Raw genomic sequence first — 11369 nt, 5'->3', positions numbered from 1 at the left:
TCCTGAGTTCAAATCCCGACAACCACATGGTGGCTCACAACCATCCTTAATGAGATCTTCTTCTGGGGTGTCTGAAGACAGCTACAGTGTACTTACATATAATAAATAAATAAATCTTTAAAAAATAAAATAATATAAAATTCAGGACTCCCTATCTAGGGAATGATGCCACTCATAGTAGGCTGGGTTTCCCAAATCAATTAATTTAATTGTCCCATAGACATACCTGTAGATCAAGCCCATGTAAATCTTTCTTCATTGAGACCCTTACCCAGGTGATTCTAGGTTGTATCAAGTTATAAGGCTAACTGTGACAAACTTAACTATCATTTATCCATCGCTCATATCTGAGCAATCCTATACTGTTGCTCTCATTGAGTCATTTAATCTGTCATTGTTATTCTGTTTTCTATATGTGAACACCTGTGGATAAAACAGATATGTATCTACATAAATATAATTAATTACCATTATTTTCATTATAAGAAGAGTTACAATTTTAAAGCTTTAAAACTGGAGTTCAACATAAATAGAAAACATTTCTTATTATTCGAGAGCTGATCTGAGAGTCTTAAAAGAAATTCTGAGCCATCTGAAACAAGAAAAAAATGTGAACTTGAAAAGGATATACACAACGTAAGTTATGTTTTAGAGTTATGATTGAAGAATGAAGACAGGGAATAGATTCCGTTTTCTCTTTAATGCAGCTTCTTATTAAAAATTTATAGCTTTCTCCAGGAGTTCATCTTTAATGCTGTTCCCACTCAGCCACTTCACCTTCACTTTTGAAAAATTAATTTATTCCTTGAAAATTTCACATATGTGTATAATACATTCTGGTCACATTTATTTCCCTACCTTTTTCTTATGTAAATTTTTAATTTTTTGAGAATATTATACATGAATACTATTTTGACATCATCATCCCCCATCTTCCCTCTTCCTGCTCCAACTGGCCCCATGTCCCCCTACTACCTCTTACCTTCATGACCCGTTTTCCTTCAATTATTATTGTTACACACACACACACACACACACACACACACACACACACACACACATTATGTTAATCATTGTTCTATTGCTGTGAAGAGATAACATGACCAAGGCAACTATTATAAGAGAAAGTTTAATTGGGGGCTTGCTCACGGTTTCAGAGGTTTAGTCCATTATCAATAATCTCAGGAAGCATGGTAGCATGCAGGTACATGCTGGAGCAGTAGTTGAGAACTACATCCTCATCCATAAACAGAGAAAGAGACTGTGGGTTTGGCATGGGCTTTTGTAACCTCAAAATCTACTCCTAGTGACACACTTCCTCCAACAAGGCCACACCTCCCAATCCTTCTAATCCTTTCAAATAGTGGTGGTCCCTGGTTACTAAGAATTCAAATATCTGCTGGCCAGTGGTGGTGCACGCCTTTAATCCCAGCACTTGGGAGGCAGAGGCAGGCAGATTTCTGAGTTCGAGGCCAGCCTGGTCTACCGAGTGAGTTCCAGTACAGCCAGGGCTACAAAGAGAAACCCTGTCTCAACCCCCTCCCCCCCCCCAAAAAAAAAGAATTCAAATATATGAGTCTATGGAGGCCATTCTTATTCAAGTCACAACATCTCACTCCCTGCTCCGCAGGCTTGTAGCCATATCAGAATGCAAAAATGTATTCAATTCAACTTTCCATAGTCTATCAGTCTCAACAGTGTTTAAGAGTTCAAAAAGGCTGGGCGGGCCGCAGACAACCGGCCACCATCCGGACCAGAGGACAGGTGTCCGCCTGGCTTGGGAGGCGGCCTCAGCCTCAGCAGCAGCGGTCGCCATCTTGGTTCCGGGACTCAGCAGAACTTAGGAAATTAGTCTGAACAGGTTAGAGGGTGCGCCAGAGAACCGGACAGCTTCTGGGACGGGCAGAAGCACAGAGCCGCTGAGGCAGCACCCTTGGCGGGCCGCAGACAGCCGGCCACCATCCGGACCAGAGGACAGGTGTCCGCCTGGCTCGGGAGACGGCCTCAGCCTCAGGAGCAGCGGTCGCCATCTTGGTTCCAGGACTCCCTGGAACTTAGGATTTTAGTCTGCACAGGTGAGAGTCTGCACCACAGAAGCTGACAGCTTCTGGGAACTGCCAAAGCAACACAGCTTCTGAGAGAGGCCCTGTTTTGGGCCTTCTTCTTCGACCAGGAGGAGGTCCAAAAACAAGATATCTGCGCACCTTCCCTGTAAGAGAGCTTGCCAGCAGAGAGTGCTCTGAGCACTGAAACTCAGAGGAGAGAATCTGTCTCCCAGGTCTGCTGAGAGACGGTAACAGAACCACCAGAAGAACAATCTCTAAACAGAGTCAACTATAACTACTAACTCCAGAGATTACCAGATGGCGAAAGGTAAACGTAGGAATCCTACTAACAGGAACCAAGACCACTCACCATCATCAGAACCCAGCACTCCCACTTCGCCCAGTCCAGGGCACCCCAACACACCCGAAAACCTAGACCTAGATTTAAAAGCATATCTCATGATGATGGTAGAGGACATCAAGAAGGACTTTAATAAATCACTTAAAGAAATACAGGAGAACACTGCTAAAGAGTTACAAGTCCTTAAAGAAAAACAGGAAAACACAATCAAACAGGTAGAAGTCCTTACAGAAAAAGAGGAAAAAACATACAAACAGGTGATGGAAATGAACAAAACCATACTAGACCTAAAAAGGGAAGTAGAAACAATAAAGAAAACTCAAAGTGAGGCAACACTGGAGATAGAAACCCTAGGAAAGAAATCTGGAACCATAGATTTGAGCATCAGCAACAGAATACAAGAGATGGAAGAGAGAATCTCAGGTGCAGAAGATTCCATAGAGAACATCGGCACAACAATCAAAGAAAATGGAAAATGCAAAAAGATCCTAACTCAAAATATCCAGGAAATCCAGGACACAATGAGAAGACCAAACCTACGGATAATAGGAGTGGATGAGAATGAAGATTTTCAACTCAAAGGACCAGCAAACATCTTCAACAAAATTATTGAAGAAAACTTCCCAAATATAAAGAAAGAGATACCTATGAACATACAAGAAGCCTACAGAACTCCAAATAGACTGGACCAGAAAAGAAATTCCTCCCGACACATAATAATCAGAACAACAAATGCACTAAATAAAGATAGAATACTAAAAGCTGTAAGGGAAAAAGGTCAAGTAACATACAAAGGCAAGCCTATCAGAATTACACCAGATTTTTCACCAGAGACTATGAAAGCCAGAAGAGCCTGGACAGATGTTATACAGACACTAAGAGAACACAAATTCCAGCCCAGGCTACTATACCCAGCCAAACTCTCAATTACCATAGATGGAGAAACCAAAGTATTCCACGACAAAACCAAATTCACACATTATCTCTCCACGAATCCAGCCCTTCAAAGGTTAATAACAGAAAAAAAACCAATACAAGAACGGGAACAATGCCCTAGAAAAAACAAGAAGGTAATCCCTCAACAAACCTAAAAGAAGACAGCCACAAGAACAGAATGCCAACTTTAACAACGAAAATAACAGGAAGCAACAATTACTTTTCCTTAATATCTCTTAACATCAATGGTCTCAACTCCCCAATAAAAAGACATAGACTAACAAACTGGCTACACAAACAAGACCCAACATTTTGCTGTTTACAGGAGACACATCTCAGAGAAAAAGATAGACACTACCTCAGAATAAAAGGCTGGAAAACAATTTTCCAAGCAAATGGTATGAAGAAACAAGCTGGAGTAGCCATCCTAATATCTGATAAGATTGACTTCCAACCCAAAGTCATCAAAAAAGACAAGGAGGGGCACTTTGTTCTCATCAAAGGTAAAATCCTCCAAGAGGAACTCTCAATTCTAAATATCTACGTGCCAAATACAAGGGCAGCCACATTCATTAAAGAAACTTTATTAAAGCTCAAAGCACACATTGCACCTCACACAATAATAGTGGGAGACTTCAACACACCACTCTCACCAATGGACAGATCATGGAAACAGAAACTAAACAGGGACACACTGAAACTAACAGAAGTGATGAAACAAATGGATCTGACAGATATCTACAGAACATTTTATCCTAAAACAAAAGGATATACCTTCTTCTCAGCACCTCATGGTACCTTCTCCAAAATTGACCACATAATAGGTCACAAAACAGGCCTCAACAGATTAAAAAATATTGAAATTGTCCCATGTATCCTATCAGATCACCATGCACTAAGGCTGATCTTCAATAACAAAAAAAATAACAGAAAGCCAACACTCACGTGGAAACTGAAACTCAATGATACCTTGGTCAAGGAAGGAATAAAGAAAGAAATTAAAGACTTTTTAGAGTTTAATGAAAATGAAGCCACAACGTACCCAAACCTTTGGGACACAATGAAAGCATTTCTAAGAGGGAAACTCATAGCTCTGAGTGCCTCCATGAAGAAACGGGAGAGAGCACATACTAGCAGCTTGACAACACATCTAAAAGCTCTAGAAAAAAAGGAAGCAAATTCACCCAAGAGGAGTAGACGGCAGGAAATAATCAAACTCAGGGGTGAAATCAACCAAGTGGAAACAAGAAGAACTATTCAAAGAATTAACCAAACGAGGAGTTGGTTCTTTGAGAAAATCAACAAGATAGATAAACCCTTAGCTAGACTCACTAGAGGGTACAGAGACAAAATCCTAATTAACAAAATCAGAACTGAAAAGGGAGACATAACAACAGATCCTGAAGAAATCCAAAACACCATCAGATCCTTCTACAAAAGGCTATACTCAACAAAACTGGAAAACCTGGACGAAATGGACAAATTTCTGGACAGATACCAGGTACCAAAGTTGAATCAGGATCAAGTTGACCTTCTAAACAGTCCCATATCCCCTAAAGAAATAGCAGCAGTTATAAATAGTCTCCCAGCCAAAAAAAGCCCAGGACCAGACGGGTTTAGTGCAGAGTTCTATCAGACCTTCAAAGAAGATCTAATTCCAGTTCTGCACAAACTTTTTCACAAGATAGAAGTAGAAAGTACTCTACCCAACTCATTTTATGAAGCCACTATTACTCTGATACCTAAACCACAGAAAGATCCAACAAAGATAGAGAACTTCAGACCAATTTCTCTTATGAATATCGATGCAAAAATCCTCAATAAAATTCTCGCTAACCGAATCCAAGAACACATTAAAGCAATCATCCATCCTGACCAAGTAGGTTTTATTCCAGGAATGCAGGGATGGTTTAATATACGAAAATCCATCAATGTAATCCACTATATAAACAAACTCAAAGACAAAAACCACATGATCATCTCCTTGGATGCAGAAAAAGCATTTGACAAGATCCAACACCCATTCATGATAAAAGTTCTGGAAAGATCAGGAATTCAAGGCCCATACCTAAACATGATAAAAGTAATCTACAGCAAACCAGTAGCCAACATCAAAGTAAATGGAGAGAAGCTGGAAGCAATCCCACTAAAATCAGGGACTAGACAAGGCTGCCCACTTTCTCCCTACCTTTTCAACATAGTACTTGAAGTATTAGCCAGAGCAATTCGACAACAAAAGGAGATCAAGGGGATACAAATTGGAAAGGAGGAAGTCAAAATATCACTTTTTGCAGATGATATGATAGTATATATAAGTGACCCTAAAAATTCCACCAGAGAACTCCTAAACCTGATAAACAGCTTCGGTGAAGTAGCTGGATATAAAATTAACTCAAACAAGTCAATGGCCTTTCTCTACACAAAGAATAAACAGGCTGAGAAAGAAATTAGGGAAACAACACCCTTCTCAATAGTCACAAATAATATAAAATATCTCGGCGTGACTCTAACTAAGGAAGTGAAAGATCTGTATGATAAAAACTTCAAGTCTCTGAAGAAAGAAATTAAAGAAGATCTCAGAAGATGGAAAGATCTCCCATGCTCATGGATTGGCAGGATCAATATTGTAAAAATGGCTATCTTGCCAAAAGCAATCTACAGATTCAATGCAATCCCCATCAAAATTCCAACTCAATTCTTCAACGAATTAGAAGGAGCAATTTGCAAATTCATCTGGAATAACAAAAAACCTAGGATAGCAAAAACTCTTCTCAAGGATAAAAGAACCTCTGGTGGAATCACCATGCCTGACCTAAAGCTTTACTACAGAGCAATTGTGGTAAAAACTGCATGGTACTGGTATAGAGACAGACAAGTAGACCAATGGAATAGAATTGAAGACCCAGAAATGAACCCACACACCTATGGTCAATTGATCTTCGACAAGGGAGCTAAAACCATCCAGTGGAAGAAAGACAGCATTTTCAACAAATGGTGCTGGCACAACTGGTTGTTATCATGTAGAAGAATGCGAATCGATCCATACTTATCTCCTTGTACTAAGGTCAAATCTAAATGGATCAAAGAACTTCACATAAAACCAGAGACACTGAAACTTATAGAGGAGAAAGTGGGGAAAAGCCTTGAAGATATGGGCACAGGGGAAAAATTCCTGAACAGAACAGCAATGGCTTGTGCTGTAAGATCGAGAATTGACAAATGGGACCTAATGAAACTCCAAAGTTTCTGCAAGGCAAAAGACACCGTCAATAAGACAAAGAGACCACCAACAGATTGGGAAAGGATCTTTACCTATCCTAAATCAGATAGGGGACTAATATCCAACATATATAAAGAACTCAAGAAGGTGGACTTCAGAAAATCAAACAACCCCATTAAAAAATGGGGCTCAGAACTGAACAAAGAATTCTCACCTGAGGAATACCGAATGGCAGAGAAGCACCTGAAAAAATGTTCAACATCCTTAATCATCAGGGAAATGCAAATCAAAACAACCCTGAGATTCCACCTCACACCAGTCAGAATGGCTAAGATCAAAAATTCAGGTGACAGCAGATGCTGGCGAGGATGTGGAGAAAGAGGAACACTCCTCCATTTTTGGTGGGATTGCAGGCTTGTACAACCACTCTGGAAATCCGTCTGGCGGTTCCTCAGAAAATTGGACATAGTACTACCGGAGGATCCAGCAATACCTCTCCTGGGCATATATCCAGAAGATGCCCCAACTGGTGAGAAGGACACATGCTCCACTATGTTCATAGCAGCCTTATTTATAATAGCCAGAAGCTGGAAAGAACCCAGATGCCCCTCAACAGAGGAATGGATACAGAAAATGTGGTACATCTACACAATGGAGTACTACTCAGCTATTAAAAAGAATGAATTTATGAAATTCCTAGCCAAATGGATGGACCTGGAGGGCATCATCCTGAGTGAGGTAACACATTCACAAAGGAACTCACACAATATGTACTCACTGATAAGTGGATATTAGCCCAAAACCTAGGATACCCAAGATATAAGATACAATTTCCTAAACACATGAAACTCAAGAAAAATAAAGACTGAAGTGTGGACACTATGCCCCTCCTTAGAAGTGGGAACAAAACACCCTTGGAAGGAGTTACAGAGACAAAGTTTGGAGCTGAGATGAAAGGATGGACCATGTAGAGACTGCCTTATCCAGGGATCCACCCCATAATCAGCATCCAAACGCTGACACCATTGCATACACTAGCAAGATTTTATCGAAAGGACCCAGATGTAGCTGTCTCTTGTGAGACTATGCCGGGGCCTAGCAAACACAGAAGTGGATGCCCACAGTCAGCTAATGGATGGATCACAGGGCTCCCAATGGAGGAGCTAGAGAAAGTACCCAAGGAGCTAAAGGGATCTGCAACCCTATAGGTGGATCAACATTATGAACTAACCAGTACCCCGGAGCTCTTGACTCTAGCTGCATATGTATCAAAAGATGGCCTAGTCGGCCATCACTGGAAAGAGAGGCCCATTGGACACACAAACTTTATATGCCCTAGAACAGGGGAACGCCAGGGCCAAAAAGGGGGAGTGGGCGGGTAGGGGAGTGGGGGTGGGTGGGTATGGGGGACTTTTGGTATAGCATTGGAAATGTAAATGAGCTAAATACCTAATAAAAAATGGAAAAAAAAAGAGTTCAAAAAGTCTCTTCTGAGACTTGTAGAATCCAAAATAAATTCAAGACCACTCAGCCCCTTCCCCCTCTGAAGGAACTTTTCAAACTATACTAGCAGGCCAAGTGCAGAGTCTGATAAGGAAGCTGGCTGACTAAACAATGCTGAGAAAAAAACCATAAGGGCAGGCAGAGTGAGGGACTAGGCCAAAGGTAGTGACCCTATGCAAACCAACCAATGCCTGAAAGGGTTACTTGCTGCACCAATTAGAATAAGCCAGCTAGCCTTGTTGCATAAATCTGCTCCTTACAAGGTATAAAAAGTGTGTTCTTTGTTTGTTTGGGGTCTCTCCTCTTGCCTGCGTGCTGGGGGGGGAGGTTCCCCAACATGTTGGATCAAATAATAAAAACCTCTTGTTGGTCTCTGTGAGTGAGGGTCTTTTGGCGGACTTCAACAGACTCAAGGTAATTGGCTAACTGTAACCCTTTATAAAATCCAAATTAAAAAAAGCAGATCACAAATATCAAACATTCAATGGCACATAATATACATTACAATTCCAAAAAGAGGGGGTGGCAGAAGAGGCAGAGTGAGGAAATACTAAACCAAAGCAAGACCAAAACCTAGCAGGACAAACTCCAAATGCTACGTCTCTATGCCTGATATCAAAGCCCTTTTCAGCTCTTCAACTCCTTTCAGTTTTGTTGAATGACAGGAGCGCACTTTGTTCTCTCTCCTGGGCTGGTTCCACACCAGCTCTGCAGCTCTCCTTGACAGGACTCCCATAACTCTGACATCTCCAACATCTTGGAATTTCCAACACAATTCAGATTACATCAACAACTTCACACAATGGCCTCTCTAGGCATCCATGTAGAGACATCCTCCACATATGTCTGGCCCTAGTGACTTTCCTTAGTTATTCCATAACTCCTGTCTCGTATCCTTGATTCTAAAGCCAGAATGATATGGCTAAAGTTAAGAATCCCTGTGTACCCTTTCTTCAATTACATTTACATAAACTTTCTGTTATTGAAGGGGTCCTTTGCTTTTGTTTAATTCCTTTTCACAAGTTGAAAGTTTATCTGGGTGGGACCTTTCCTTAAAGTCACTACTTCCTTTATTCTATTTACCACCAGGCTTTCTTTAAACATTTTATCACCTGGAGCACTAGACTTAGCTCCAGTACACTCTCTTTTCTTCTCAAACTGTACATTTTGCACTTCCCCTTGTCCAGCTTGTTCCTTTTCATTATATATCTGCATAAGAGTGACCACTAATAAACACACAACACAATCAATACTAAGTTGTCTTGCAGTCTTCTTGGTCAATGCCACTAATCCAAACCTTTTATCCTTGGGCAGATTTTTTTTTTTTTTTGAGAAAGGCAGAAAGCAGACACATCCTTCCACAAAATGTCATAATATTTTTTGTTGTTTTAAAAACAAAATCTCAATCATCCTGTTTTACTAAATGAAGACTCAGGAGCCAAAAAACCTACTAACTCCGAATGGCAGAGAACGCACCTAGCTGACCATCCTACTCAGGGACATCCCAAAAGGAAAAAGCCTTTCTCTTTCTCCATGGTGCACCTTTCAACTCAAAGGACGCTTCTGTTTATTTATTTATGTTCACTCCCTGTCAGTTTGGTTACTTGCTTTGCCTCTTGACCTAGGGTTGACTTTATTTAGCTCTGGATTAAAGGTGTGTGTTAGGGCTGAGCCACACCACAAGGTTTTTCTAGTTCACAATCTTGGGTTTCACAATGTGTTCAAATACCCTGAAACACTTCTGCTTCTCTGAAACCTCTTGGGCTGGGCCATCATCATCTACATTGCTCTCAGCACCATTGTGTTCCATGTTCCCAATAAGAAGACCCAGTAATATCCATTTCAAATGTTCAACTACCTTTCTAGTCCAAAGTCCTAACATCTACCATATTCCTATAACAGCATGGCCAAGCCTGTCACAATGATACCCTACTCCCTGGGACCAACTTCTGTTCCCAATTAGTTACTATCAGTGTGATGAAGCACTGACCAAAAGCAACATGGTGAAGAAAGAGATATTTAGCGTTATATATTCACATCACTGTCCATCATTGAAGGAAGCCAGGAAAGGAACTCAAACAGGACAGGAACCTGAAAGCAATAACTGATGCAGAGGCCATGGAGGAGTGCTACTTCCTGATTTACTCATTATAGCCTTCTCAAACTGATTTCTTACAAAACCGAAAACCACTTGCCCATGGATGGCACCACTCACAATGGGATGGGTCTTCCCCATCAATTACTTAGTAAGAAAATACCCTACAGCTGGAACGTGTGGCATTTTCCTCACTTGAGGTTCCCTCCCTTCAGATAATTTTAGCTTGTGTCAAGGTGACATAAAAACTATCCAGTGCATACATACATGGATGTAAATAGAAAGCACTATTTAATATTCAAAAGCTAACCTAAGCACCTTAAAAGGAATTCTTAGCCATCGAAGAACCAGAACAACGTGGCCTAGAGAAGGATATACACAACATAAGTTATTTTTATAGTTATGACTGAATGCATACACATTCTCTCTCTCTCTCTCTCTCTCTCTCTCTCTCTCTCTCTCTCATGTGTGTGTGTGTGTGAGAGAGAGAGAGAAAGAGAGAGAGAGAGAGAGAGAGAGAGAGAGAGAGAGAGAGAGAGAGAGAGAGAGTAGGATTACTGGTGTTTGGAAAAGGAAAGGCAGCTCTGGGAAACAAGAGGAGAAGGTGATGTCATGCATTTAAATCAGACAGCTGAGGTTTCAGTAATGGCAATGGCAAACAGGACTTCTGGTCCTTTAACCAAGTCCCACAGAGGTAAACTATTGCTGCAGCTGCCTCCTACAGCTCCGTATTCCTCCACTACTCTCTCGTGACAAGTCATCTTTGTTGTGCTTAATTACCTTAATTACCTTATGTAAGAAAATTTAATAATACCACCAGTCTCCCAAAGAAGGACCAATGGCTCACAGTTCCAATTCCCTTCTAAGACCTTGGGTCCGGGTCTCAAAAACAAAACAAAACAAACAACAACAACAACAACAACAAACGGCGTTTGTGATTCATAACTAAACTTGACTCCTCCCGCCTTCCGTAGAATCGGTTTTCCCTATGACGGGACCTTTAGCTTTAGTGGAGAAATGAAAGGGCGGAAGTGGGGGGAGGTTATGAGCTGTCTATTCGGATCTCCGAAGTATATTGTCCGAAGAGCAAAGCAAACATATTTGAACACGTTTTTGACATTTTTCTTCCAAAGAAATAGGCAAAGAGAAAGAGGAACTCACTCTCTTCACATTTCTTAACCCTGATCTCAACGCTCGCTGTGCTTTCGG

The sequence above is a fragment of the Mus musculus genome, chromosome 2 (assembly GCF_000001635.26).
Source record: "Mus musculus strain C57BL/6J chromosome 2, GRCm38.p6 C57BL/6J".
In the NCBI taxonomy this organism is placed as follows: Eukaryota; Metazoa; Chordata; class Mammalia; order Rodentia; family Muridae; genus Mus; species Mus musculus.
The sequence above is the reverse complement of the archived record's forward strand: the minus strand, read 5'-3'. Positions refer to the sequence as shown.